The 13,060-nt window shown below is 42.6% G+C and overlaps 1 pseudogene across 1 annotated transcript in view; it reads left to right on the top strand.

The window, feature by feature from the left end:
* The window catches only part of LOC307102680 (vacuolar protein sorting-associated protein 26C-like), a 191,737-nt pseudogene extending 178,919 nt beyond the window's left edge, over nt 1–12,818 (top strand). The window contains exon 2 of the transcript in view: nt 11,887–12,818. The product of the transcript in view is annotated as a vacuolar protein sorting-associated protein 26C-like (transcript). The remainder of the gene's footprint in view (nt 1–11,886) is intronic.
* The last annotated feature ends 242 nt before the right edge of the window (nt 12,819–13,060 follow it).

The following is a 13,060-nucleotide window of genomic DNA, read 5'->3' as shown; positions in this document are numbered from 1 at the left end:
AGTGTCCGTGGAGCGTGCTAGGCTTTGCGGGGCAGTGGATATGGCCTGGATGGCAGGTTAGGCCTAGGGGACCCTACACGTGCATGATTTAATCATGCACTGGGCCTCTAGTCTATATATATAAAAGCCCAGCGACCCGAATAGCAAAATGACCAGAATGACCAGTTGCTATGACGGGCACTGTGGCAGCCAAACATCCTGATCTGGGCCACAACTGGCCCCCCAACCACCTGCGGCCCCTTGCCCCGGCCAGTCCCACCCCTAATTGCCCCCCACACCCTGATCAGGGGTGGGGCTGGCTGCCAACTGCCCATGGCCCCTCGCCCCAGCCAGCTGTGGCCCCTCCCCCAGCCACCTGCAGCCCCTCCCTCCAGTCTGCCACCCCCCCCCATAGGCCCCAATGGGGGGGTCGGCTGGCCAATCTCTTGGGGTCCCTTCTGCCAGCTGGCCGGCCCCCTTATAGGCCTCGATTACTGACCAGAATGAGGGACCCCATCCATGCATGAATTCGTGCACCGGGCCTCTAGTATGTGTATAAATTCTTTGGTTGATCTCTAGAAAAGAAGAAAGATCGAAAAGTCAATAATCCATGTATCCGTATCAAGAAGCTAGGAAAAAAAAAACTAAGTGTCCATCAATAGATGAATAAATAAAGTTGTGGTATATATTCACAATGGAACAGTATTCAGCCATAAAAAAAAAAAATCTTGCCATTTGCAACAACATGGATGAACCTTGAAGGCATTATGATAAATAAAATAAGTCAAAGACAAATAGTTATATATAGATTCTAAGAACAACAAAAGATGCCCAGCCAGTGTGGCTCAGTGGTTGAGTGAGGAGGTCATGGTCATGGTCCATTCCTGGTCGGGGTCCATTATGGGTTGCGGGCTAGATCCCCAGTAGAGGGTGTACAGGAGGCAGCCAGCTGATCAATGATTCTCTCTCATCATTGATGTTTTTATCCCTCTCTCCCTCTCCCTTCTTCTCTTTAAAATCAATTTTTTAAAATTGTCTAAAAACAATAAAATAAATAAATGAATAAAAACACACAGAACTGAGGTCCAAAAGTTGAAATTTTGAATATTTTCCCCTGACTTTCAGACTGAGCCAAACCATTTTTACTTCTTCAACTTCAAGTTAGTGGTCTTAGTCCCTATAATGTGGTCACAGAAGTAAATAAAAGGCATAAAGTTTCTATTGAAAAATGTAAACTCATCCTAATATATAAAAAGCCAGGGGCCGTCACAAACGAAACAACGGGATGGATGACCAAACACAGGCTGCATGGGGTGACCAGGCCGGCGGGGGGGTGGGGGGGGGGCGGGGGAGCAGTTGGGGGCAACCAGGCAGGCAGGGAGGGAAGTAAGGGGTGATCAGGATGACTGGGGGACAATTAGGGGTGACCAGGCCAGCAGAGATAGGCAGTTGGGGGTGACCAGGCCAGCAGGGGGGGCAGTAAGGGTCAACCAGGCTGGCGGGGGTGGGGGGTAGTTAGGGGAGACCAGGTTGGCGGGGGGGGGGACAGTTGGGGGTGACCAGGCCAGCAGGGGTGGCAGTTGGGGGGCGACCAGGCTGGCAGGCAGGCAGGTGAGCAGTTAGGAGCCAGTGGTCCCAGATTGTGAGATGGATGTTTGACTGATGGTTTAGGCCTGATCCCTGTGGAATTAGGCCTAAACCCGCAGTCGAACATCCCCCAAGGGGTCCCAGATTGGAGAGGGTGCAGGTTGGGCTGAGGGGACCCCCCCCCCCATGCATGAATTTCGTGCACTGGGCCTCTAGTTTTAAAATAATAACTGTGCACATAAAATATTCAAATCAAAACAATCTACAAACTATTATAATTAACTAGAGGCCCGGTGCACGAAATTCGTGCACGGGGGGTGGGGGGGTGTCTCTCAGCCCAACCTGCACCCTCTCCAATCTGGGATCCCTTTCACAATCTAGGACTGCTGTCTCCCAACTACTTGCCCACCTGCCTTCCTGATTGCCCCTAACCACTATGCCTGCCAGCCTGATCACCCCCTAACCACTCCCCTGCCAGCCTGATCAATGCCTAACTGCCCTCCCCTGATACCCCGGTCACCCCCAAATGCCCTCCCTTGCATATTCCCTCTTTATTAGATAGGGTTTTTTCTTTAGCATATTGGACAGTCCTAACTGGTTTGGCTCAGTGGATGGAGCATTGGCCTGCAGAATCAAGGGTCCCAGGTTCGATTCTGGTCAAGGGCATGTACCTTGGTTGGGGGCACATACCCAGTGGGGAGTGTGCAGGAGGCAGCTGATCGATGTTTCTCTCTCATAGATGTTTCTAGTTCTCTATCCCTTTCCCTTCCTCTCTGTAAAAAATCAATAAAATATATATTATTAAAAAAAACACATTTAAGATTCCTCCATATCTGCGTGGCTGGTGTGACTCAATGGTTGAGACCCCAGGCTGCCACCACTGGAAGGGGATCGGGCCCTGGCCAGGCTGAGACCCCAGCCCAGGCTGCCGCCTCAGCCAAGCCAGGCTGAGATCCCTGCCCAGGCTGCCATCTCAGCCTGGCTGGGGATAGCCCGGTGGGGGTGTGCGTCTCCAGCCCAGGCTGCCTTCACTGGCCTGAAGATAGCTCAGTGGGGGTGCACCGCCCTGCCGGCCTGAGACCTCAGCCCAGGCTGCTGCCACTGGCTGGGTGATCATGCAGTGGGGGTGCCCGGCCCTGCAGGCATGAAACTCCAGCCCAGGCAGCCAGCCCTGCCAGGGGATCCTGCGGCTTGGGGGCGGCTGAGAGCCCCGTCCCCAAGCCGCCCCGGCTTGCCAGTGGATCCTGCGTCTTGTCAGGGGATCCTGCAGCTTGGGGGCAGCTGAGACCCCTGCCCCCAAGCCTCCCCGCTTTGCCAGGGGATCCTGCAGCTTGGGGGCGGGGGTCTCAGCCGGCTTGCCAGGGGATTCTGCGGCTTAGGGTCAGACCCCTGCCCGCAAACCGCCCCGGCTTGCCAGGGGATCCTGCAGCTTGGGGGGCGGGGGTCTCAGCCCGGCTTGCCAGGGGATCCTGCGGCTTGGGGGCAGCTGAGACCCCCACCCCCAAGCCGCCCCGGCTTGCCAGGGGATCGTGAGGCTTTGGGGCATGGGTCTCAGCCCGGCTTGCCAGGGAATCCTGCAGCTTGGGGGCGGCTGAGACCCCCGCCCCCAAACCGCCGCCACTTGCCAGCGATCCCACGGCTCACGCTGGGTGCTGGTGCCTCCCAGCCGGACACCCTGGACTGCTGCTACTGGGCGGATTCTGCTGGGGCTAAGAGGACTGGGCGTCGCCATCTTGATCTTCTTAACGGCCGGATAGGCCACCCCGAGTCCCGCCCCCCAGCCTCCCGCCAGCCCAATCGTGGGCGTAGTGGAGTGATGGTTATTTGCATAATATCCTTTTATTAGGTAGGATAGCTGAATTTAGAGAACAGATTGGTAGTTGCCAGGGGCAGGAGCATGGGAGGGTGGGCAAAATGAGTGAAAGAGAGGGGATAAAAGGTACAGACTTCCAGTTATAAAATAAGTCATTGGGGTGTAATGTACACCATAGTGACTATAGAGATGATACTATATTGCATACTTGAAAGTTGCTAAGAAAGTAAATTTTAAAAGTCATCTTCATAAGAAAAAATCTTTTAAACTGTGTATGGTAATGGATGTTAACTAGACTTATTGTGGTGATCACTTTGCAACACAAACAAATATTAAATGATTATGTTGTACACCTGAAGCTAATATAATGTTATATGTCAATCATACTTCAATTTTGTAAAAAATTTTAAAATCTATATAAAGAATAGAAAATTAAATACAAATTTAAAAAGAAGAGAGGGAGCAATAAAGACAAGAGCAGGAAGCAATAAAATAGAAAGCAGATGAATGAGAGAGAAAATCCACAGTCAAAAGTTGGCTCTTTGGAAATAGTAGTGAAAGTGATAACCCTCTAGCAAGGCAGAGAGAGAGAGAGAGAGAGAGAATATGCAATGCCAATATCATAATTCAATATACATTTAAAAGGTAATTAGAGGTTATTATGAACAATTTTAAGCCAATACATTTGACAACTTAGATAGACTAGATTAATTCTTAGTAAAGTACAACTTACTAAAATAGTCACAAAAAATAGAAATTTTTAGTCCTTCACCTGTTAAAATAATTGATGCAAAATTAAAAAAATTTCCACAAATAAAACTCTAGTCTGAGGTGGCATCATTGGTAAATTATTTCAAACATGTAAGGAATAAACCATACCTCTCTTAGACAAGCTCTTTAAGAGAAGGGAATGAAGGAACACTTTCCAACTTGTTTTATGACACCATAATCTGTTAAAAATATTACAAGAAAGTAAAATTATAGTCCAATTTCTGTCATTCTAGGATGCAAAATTTCAAAATAAAAACCAATCAAATCTAGCAACTGTGTTTTATCCCTGGAGTGCAACATTAACATTCAGAAATCAATCAGTGTGATTCATCACATTAACAGAATAAAGGACAAATGTATAATTGTCTCAATAGGTTCAGGATAGGTATTAGATAAAATTCCATTAAAAACTCTCAGCAAACTAGAAATAGAAGGAAAATTTCTCTTTTTTAAAATATTTTTTATTGATTTCAGAGAGGAAAGGAGAGGGAAAAAACATCAATGATGAGAGAGAATCGTTGATCAGCTGCCTCCTGCATGCCCCCTACTGGGGACTGAGCCCGCAACCTGGGCATGTGCCGTTAACCAGAATCAAATCCAGGACCCTTCAGTCCACAGGTTGACACTCTATCCACTGAGCCAAACCAGCTGGGGCAGAAGGAAACTTTCTTAACCTGGTAAAGGAAAGATCTAAAAACCTGCAGCCAACAAAATACATAAAGTTGAAATGCTGAGCACTCTCCCCTGACTTGCACACTGAACCAGACAAGGATGTTCACAATTGTCACTACTTTCAACTTTGTGTTGGTGGTCTTAGTCTCCATAGTGTGACCAGAGAAATAAATAAAAGGCATAAAGTTTCTATTGAAAAATGTAAAGCTCATTTGAAAATAATAATTGTGTACATAAAATATTCAAAACAATCTACAAACTATTAGAATTAATGGTCGAATTTATCAAGGTGACACATGGTTAATATACTAAAATCAAATCATGATGCTTTGGAAGTTAGCATCACATTCTAAGTTAGCTCAAAGTTAAGGTGACCAGATTTTAACATTGGTAAAGCAGGACACCATTGATGGGGGGGGGGGGGGGAGGAGGAGGGTGTCTTTTTTTTTTTTAATATATTTTATTGATTTTTTACAGAGAGGAAGAGAGAGGGATAGAGAGTTAGAAACATCGATGAGAGAGAAACATCGATCAGCTGCCTCTTGCACACCCCCTACTGGGGATGTGCCCGCAACCAAGGTACATGCCCTTGACCGGAATCGAACCTGGGACCCTTGAGTCTGCAGGATGACGCTCTATCCACTGATCCAAACCGGTTTCGGCCGGGGGGGGGGGGGGGGGGGGGGCGTGGTTCTTGATTAAAAATTTGGTCTATATTGTAATTGCTTTTGGTTTTTTTAATAAAAAGAAATTCACTTCTTAGATCATCATTGAATTTGCATCCTCTTTTCTTACTCATTATGTTAAAAATCTAAAAAAAATAATTTAAAATTAGATTATAAATTATTATATACATATTGCTTAAAAACACAGTAAGTAGGTACATAATTACATGAACATATTTTATTGTTAGTTTATAAATTAAATTAATTTGATTGTTATAAAGTAACTATATTTTAAAAATTATTTTAATCCTATATTTCTTTCTAAATAATAACAATACTAACTTGTATTATTTTTCCTTTGAATTTGCCATAACGTAAGTCGTAAGTGTCACTTTCAAGGCCGGCACTAGACATTTTGCCGCCACTATAAAATATAAATAATACGAGTACTGTCTGCTAAATTCAAGAAAATTTATGTATTTATGAAATAAATAAATAAATTACTTACCTAAATTATCTGAATAGCTGATTTGTAATGACATCACTTGTTTAACTAGATGACTAGCACGCAGTATGATGTGTATCGTCTGAGAGACAGTTACAAAATGTTTTCGTCGTTGCCAATCCCCAAAAATGCCATTGTTCATTAAGTCCAAACAATGGTGGTCGAATTCTAACAACTGATCAACAATGCGAACTTTGATAAGCAGTTCTCGATAATCAGTTCTCAACAATTATTTGTTATTATTAAAGTTTAACATTATAAAATTAACAAAAATAATATAAAACTCATATCCTGGCTAAATAGCCACATGGCCGCCCCAAACCGTATATTCCCTTCCCGTTCTCCCGCCGTTCCCTAGCTTGTCGTGCATTCTTTCCAAAAATTGGGACTTTTTTAAAACGCCGCGGGACGCGGGACAAATTGTTAAAAATCGGGACTGTCCCGCCAAAAGCAGGACGTCTGGTCACCTTACTCAAAGTCTTCCCTTCCTTTGGCCATGTATTGGATTCTTCGTTCAGGTGATATTTTTAAGGAAGATGGGCAAAAAATAATGGCTAGAGCAACATCTACATTGCTTGGAGGAGAGTAAGAGGGTGCTTCCAAGAAAGGAAGTTGGTCTTTTGTTTAGGGAAACAAATATTTAAAGGGTTTCTGGTTATAAAAGGGAAGACCCAAGATAGTGGCTAGAACAGGGGAGTTCCAATAAAAGCAAACTAAAGTTATATTTATAATATCAAAGGTTATTCTCTGTGAGGTGGAGTAGGAGATCATTTTAAGGGATTTTCAGCTCCCTTTGGGAAAAGTGCAAAAAGAGATGAAAGAAAGGACCCTGGCAAGGAAAAGTGGACTCGGGAAATATGGGGAGAGGCATGCCTGAGAACAGAGTATTTTGAGTTGTTTCCTATTTTGTATCTTCATTCCTCTTTATGGTTTCAGCAGACTTGTATTAACTACTAAATTAGCATCAGATTTATTTTAGCATTTTCTTGGGAAATTAAGGAAGGGCTGTAGTTATGTTGACAGGTGAATTAGACCAACAAAAAACAGAAGGCAATGGAGAGGCATAGGGAGGAAATGGGAGAGAATCCAATAGTGAGGAGCAGTCCAGAATAAGCTGACGACTGGAGTTTGCAGTTGACATACGCTCACCGGGAATTCTCAGAAACATTTAAGAGGGGACAGAATTTATTAAATAAAATCAAATGTGAGATGTGGGCTCAAGTTATTTTATTTAGCTATGAAAGGAATGATGATCCCTCAGTGATAACTGAAGACTTTAGGTTACACTTAATTACTATATTGATAATAAATGACATTTGTCTCAAAATATAACACTACATAGTTTGCAAAGCATTTTCACTTTTACTGTATCATTTCGCAGACAACTCATCACTGTTTTATTTTCCAAACCTATCCCAGTATTTGGTAGAGACAATATATTTTTCATTTAAAAATACGTTTAAAGATATTTAAACAGAATCTGACACTATTTTAAAACAGAGCTCCACTGTGATTTCTTTACAACTATTAAATAATGCATACTTTTTACAATAAAACAAATTTTCCAGCTCATTTGAATTTTTTTTAACTTTAATTTATACCGAACCTTTTAGGAACATCTTTGTTAGAAAGCCTAATTGATGCTTTCTAGTAGAGAAGGCCAGGTAGCCTTTTAAGCCTCTCTCCCCCTCTCAGATCCTATGATGTGTGAAAATGGAATAGAGTAGATGAAGGGAACCTCAGAAACAGTCATGTGTCAGGAGAGAAATGCAGCCAATATTCTGCATCCCCAGCAAACGTGAGCTTGTGATTACCATGGTAATTGACCAGGTATCTCTTTCTTAACAAAGTGTTAATCTTGTCCATTAACTACAGTTCACGGCAACCAAGAAGCTCTGCATGTGAACAGGAGATTGGGGCTGCCTAAAATTACTTTTGGGACCTTGCTGGTGTCGCTCAGTGATTAGAGCCTTGGCCTGCACATTGAAGGATCGTGGGTTCGATTCCCAGTCAAGGGCACATACCTGGGTTGCAGGTTTGATCCCTGCCCCAGTCAGGTTGCCTGTGGGAGGCAACCAATTGATATGTCTTTCTCACATCGATGTTTCTCTCAATCTCTCTCTCTTACCCCTCCCTGCCTCCCTTCCTTCCTTCTGCTCTCTCTTAAAAAAAAAAAAAAATCAATGGAAAAATATCCTCAGGTGAGGATTAATAAAATAAAAAATTTCTTTTGGGGACAAGGCTAGTGTCAAAGTATAATTTTTTGAAGTCTAAAATGTGGATCTCATAGAAATATAGAAGGAATGGGCTTCAAAAATTTGCTTCACTCATTAACAAAGGAACTAGCAAAATGGTAAAGCTGCCTTTACAAGAGAATTGGAGAGACTGAACATATCTAGACACTGCAAGAAATAATGCTATACTAAGGTTTTTAGGTTAGCTGCACAACTGGTTACTGATCTACAGCACAATGAAACCATAATTTTTATCACTATCTTTTCTAAAAGAGAAAAATCATGTGCATCTCTACTGGACAAAAATTATTTCTAGCATATAAACCTACAAGTTAACATCTAATGTAATAGAATCTGAGCCCTAACCAATAGTAAATAGCAAGTGAAACAAAGAGAAGATCTCCCTAAAAATGCTTGAGTATGACAACAAAGGAACAAGGCCATCTCTTTACTTTATATACAAGTTTTGAGTAGTTTTTCTTAACACTTAGAATATATAAGAGAATGAATAAAATACACTTCAAGTACATGGCTATAAAAATTTAGATTTTTCAACCTATAAGTGGAAACAAGTTTCTCTGAGACTCATGTACTAGTATTTATTGGTGTGTTTGTTTAATTACTTATTTATTTTTGCAACAGGCAAAGAGACTCCCAGATTGGCTTGCTCTTCCCAAAGGAAACACTTTATACAAAATCTGATCTTCTTTCCTTTGCTTTAACAGATATCTTTAGGGAGGACAGGCTTTACCAGAAGACGTACAAAGTTCAGACCATTTAGACCTTTCCCTAAACTGGTCAGCCAAATTTAAAGAACTTGATTATTATATCTGTAAAGAAAAAAATACAGAAACAAACCTTCAGGAAAATAGGCTAAGCCAACTTTAAGAAAAAAAGAGGGGGGAGCTTATCTTTTAAAAATTCATTTTACTTTTTCTAGGAATTTACCTATCAAAGTTTACTAGGAAAGGTGGTTAAGATAAGGCAAAACATGCTGAGGTAGCCCGCATGCTTCGCCTGTTATCTGGTGCCATGAAGGGGTAGTTACATGGTTACACAGGAGGTTCCATGATGTGACACCATGGGGGATGCATCCATCCCCTGCTCAGACTCTGAGCCGAAAAAGGCTCTGAACACTGAATGCTGACTGTGCAGAGAGACCACAAGCAGAGGAGAACACAGCAGGGCAGAAGGCAGCACTTAAATGAAGGAGAGGTAAGGGGTGTGGCACTGTGCAGCCAGTGCAATGCACTAATGGAACAGGCAGCCATAACATCTTGTAGGGATATTTGGACAGGAGCAAAGGCTACCATGAAAATCAATAATAAAAACTTAGTGTTCAATAACTACTTGATATCCAGGCTGGTTTGAAATCTTAAATCAGAAGTCACAAATTCCAACAGACGTCAGTAATGGCAGTCACATCATAAATAAGTGTTGTGAGCCCTGGAGGGGCTGTGAGGAGCGAGACTCCCTGGCCTGCTGAAAGTAGACAGCCACTACCCAGGGCAACGGATTGTTGCCATGTGAGAACAGCAGTTTAGTGTTGCCAAACCTTCAAATATTTTTAAAAAGCTGGAATTTAATTTGTATGTTCAATGTCCCAGTTTTAATTTTGACTGAATGTTTTTGAAATGCCAGTGAAAGGCAAACAAAACACATCTATGAGCCAACAGTTTATGACCTCTGCGTTAATCACATTCCCTTTCTCCTCATAGCCAATATCACCAACGTTCTATAAAAATTCCTATCCCCGGATGCCTCACCCCCAGGTTATCTCTTTCTGTCTTGCTTCTTTCGGTGCAAGATACCCTGCCAAACTTTTGATTCAGCTTCTCCTAAGATTTGCCTTTCAAATCCTTTTTCTTGGCTTGATCCACTGCACACTTTGGATGAGTGATATTCTACCTCTGTGTTTGACCTTGGCATCTAGAGAATATACCCCAGTTAGAATCTGGCATTTCTACTACTGCTTGTGTGAACAGATTCTGAGCTAGTGTGTGGTTGTGTTTGTGTGTGTGTGTGTGTGTGTGAGAGAGAGAGAGAGAGAGAGAGAGAGAGAGAGAGAGAGAGAGAGAGAGAGAATAGTAATAAGAATGCTGAATTAACTTGAGAGAAAGGGACTTGTTCCAACACACAGGTTAAGATATCAATAGCATGGAACACTGAGAACTAGAATTTGACAAATCAAGACTATTTCCTTAGCCACACTGGCTAATAATTACTGACAGCAGTTCTCCACCCTGGCTGCACATTACAATTACTTAGGAAGCCTTTATAACATACAAATGATTGATCACCACCCCAGAGATTCTGATGCAATTTGTCTGGATTATATTATTTGGCATCAGTGGGTTTTTAAAGTTCTCCAGGGCCCTTGATGTCCAACAGCGTTACAAACCACTAAGTGAGGAAAATCCTTAGAGCATAATAGTTCAGAAGGTGGACTTTAAAGTCAACTTTAAAGTGAGCTTCAGTTCTGGCTTTATCGCCCAATAACTATGTAACCCTGGCCAACGTGCCTGGGCTGTCTAAGGCTCACTCAGTCATGTAAAACACAGAGTCAAATGCCGACTTCCTGAGGCTGTGTAAATGAGGCACTGTTTGTAAAGCGCTTGGTAAGTATAAAATAAATGATAGCTATTATTTTCAGCAGCTTGACAGAAAATCTTGTGACCATTCATTATTTAACAATATTTTTAAATCTTATTATTTAAAAACAACATGTTAAGCACCCATATTAAAATCCTACTAGAGATTATATATATAATGTGCACTCAATCAATATATTGTTTCAGCAAATTATCTTCATAATTACATAGATTGCAATTGAAGAAGTCCCTTAAGCATTGTGACATATAGACACCTGGGCAGAATAGCTCCTTCTCACTCATTATAATCACGTGCAGGGAGATAACACCAAAAAATACAAGTGGGTATTATGTATATGGTAAGATATTAAGCCATCTTAGCAATCTAGCAAACTCTAATTAAAATAACAGTGAAAAATGCCTTTGTGGTCTATCAGCATAGCAAAGACTTTTTTTTAACAGCAGCATGAAGAAATCTTGAATTTTATGCACTGATGATAAGATAGCAAATTGGTGTGCAATTCTTAAGAAAAATTTGGTAATGTGTATCAAAAGCCTTAAAAATATTGATATCCTTTAGTTCAAAAATTTCACTTTTAGGAATTAATCCTCAAGGAAAAGAATCAGAGATACATCCAGTTTTATAAATACTAGTAATTATCTTTATTGCCATCTTATTTATAATAGCAAAAAAGTTGATAAACAACTTAACTGGCCAATTAGAATATACATAATGATGCATTCATATAATGGAATACTACACTGTTATTGAAAAACTAGGAGCCCGATGCATGAAATTCGTGCAAGAGTAGGCCTTCCTTCCCCTGGCTGCTGGCATCGGCTTCCCTCTGGCACCCAGGACCCCGGCATCCCTCGCAGCCCCAGCTTCGTCCGAAGGACATCTGGTCTAATTAGCATATTATGCTTTTATTATTATAGATTGTGCTTTAAAAGGTTACTAAATGGCATAGGAAAATGCTTCCAAAAACTCTAAAAGTAAGAAGTACACACCTAAGGAGCCTGCACTGGAGTTTTCAAAACGGAGACCTCCTAGATGTTAAGATTAAAGAGAGAACACGGCTTATCACGCCAGGGAAGTGCTCCTCAGTGTATGGTCCTTTCTGAGAAGGATCTGTCCAGCACCAGGGGTCCTCCTTGACATGGAAGGAATGGTGAACCTCCAGCTCAGTGCCAAGGGCGGGGGTGTGTTCGAAGCTTTCTATAATTTGGTTAAACCTATCCAGATTTAGAAATGGTGAAACCAGGAAAGTTCCTCGGTGGCTAAACTGAAATTCCTTTTGAATTTCCTTTGCACGTGAAGGGTAACAATGTTCTGTATGAGACTTATCATGGGGTGTTTGTCAACATTTAGTATATCCCACGCTGTGACATGAAGCAATGTCTATTTGCCAAGGACTTGATAAAGACCTGTGAATTTATCGTTCAGTTTACTCCTCAGAAGGGAAAACTGATGCCAAGCGCCCATAAACCTGAAACCTTACAGAATGTCAAAGAGAGCCTTGCTCCCCAAACTTCTCATCAGAGGACATCTCAACTCAACCAACAGCATTATCCCACAGCCACTAACAGGAGAGCTGATGGTTGAGAGCTTGGAGGCCTCCCTACAAAGCATAGAGCTGTAGCTGGTCCCTGGGAGACGTGTGGGTGTGCAGATGGATAAGCCTGCGATGCCACAGACATTCAGAATATTCAGATTGCTGGTGGGGATGTTTGTTGAAACACCTGGCTTCCTATATACATGGTCTTCCTCCAGCTGTCCACCTGCCCTACACTGGATACCACCAACTTCAAAGTGGAATTTGAGGTTAGCATCGTTGTGCTGCTTCATGGTGACCACCTCATCAGGGAGAACTTCCACTGAAACTCCGCAGGATGCAGACCAGGAGGATGGAGTGTGGACACCAGAGATGCTGGTGGAGATGCAGTTGGTACCCGACCCTCGCCGGAGCCAAAGGCAGCACAATAGACTTGATTTCTTGATTGTTCTGTATTAGACATGGACCAAAACCCTCAGATCACAATCACCTTCTTCTATAGCCAGCCCCTCTAGTCAGATATTTTCTTTGAAATTCATTGGAATTTCTTAATGTTACTAGAGGCCCGGTGCATGGATTCGTGCACCGGTGGGGTCCCTCGGCCTGGCCCGTGGTGATCAGGCTGAAACTGACTTTCCAACATCCCCTGAGGGGTCCTGGATTGTGAGAGGGCACAGGCCAGGCCGA

The sequence above is a fragment of the Cnephaeus nilssonii genome, assembly GCF_951640355.1.
Source record: "Cnephaeus nilssonii genome assembly, chromosome: 7".
Lineage (NCBI taxonomy): Eukaryota > Metazoa > Chordata > Mammalia > Chiroptera > Vespertilionidae > Cnephaeus > Cnephaeus nilssonii.
Note: the sequence above shows the minus strand (reverse complement) of the source record. Positions and strands in the feature narration are given on the sequence as shown.